This window comes from Penaeus japonicus, unplaced genomic scaffold (genome assembly GCF_977035675.1).
Source record: "Penaeus japonicus unplaced genomic scaffold, GWHDUDI00000001_assembly GWHDUDI00002052, whole genome shotgun sequence".
NCBI lineage: Eukaryota > Metazoa > Arthropoda > Malacostraca > Decapoda > Penaeidae > Penaeus > Penaeus japonicus.
In genome coordinates this window covers 2501-3114 of record NW_028236454.1, presented here as the reverse complement: position 1 = coordinate 3114, position 614 = coordinate 2501, and positions in this window count along the sequence as shown.

Below are 614 nucleotides of genomic sequence, written 5' to 3'. Positions count from 1 at the left end.
GGATCGCGAAATCGGACAAATCGGACGAAATCTGAGGCCGCGAGGGCGAAGGAATGCGCGAGGCTGACTTCCCGCAGGCAGATCGCAGGGCGCCGGGGCGCGGCGTGAGTCATGTCGGAATACGCACTTACACACGTCGTGACATGAATTGCTATTGCGACCACGAACCGGGCAACATCTGCGGAGAGCCTACAGCAATTTGGAGGTTGTTGACGGGAAGGGGGGAGGGAGGGAGTAAGGAAAAAAAAAAACAGGGATTGGGGGGAGGGGGGGAGAGGAGGAGATGGGAGGAAGAGTAGAGAGAAGGGAGGGAGAGGGGAGGGAGAGAGAAGTGAGAGGGAAGGAGAGGACGTAGAGAGAGAGGGGGAGGGAGAGAGAGAGTGAGGAGGGTGGGAGTGAGTAAAAAGAGAGAGAGAGAACCGAGAGAGAGATGAAGGGGAGGTAGAGAGAGAGAGGGAGAGGTAGAGAGGAAGAGAGAGAGAGAGAGAGGAAAGAGAGAGAGGGAGAGAGAGAGAAGGAGAGAGAATGAGAGAGAGAGAAGGAGGAGAGAGAGAAGAGATTGAAGAGATGAGAGGAAAGAGATGTGGAAGGTGAAGGTAGAGAGAGAGAGAGAA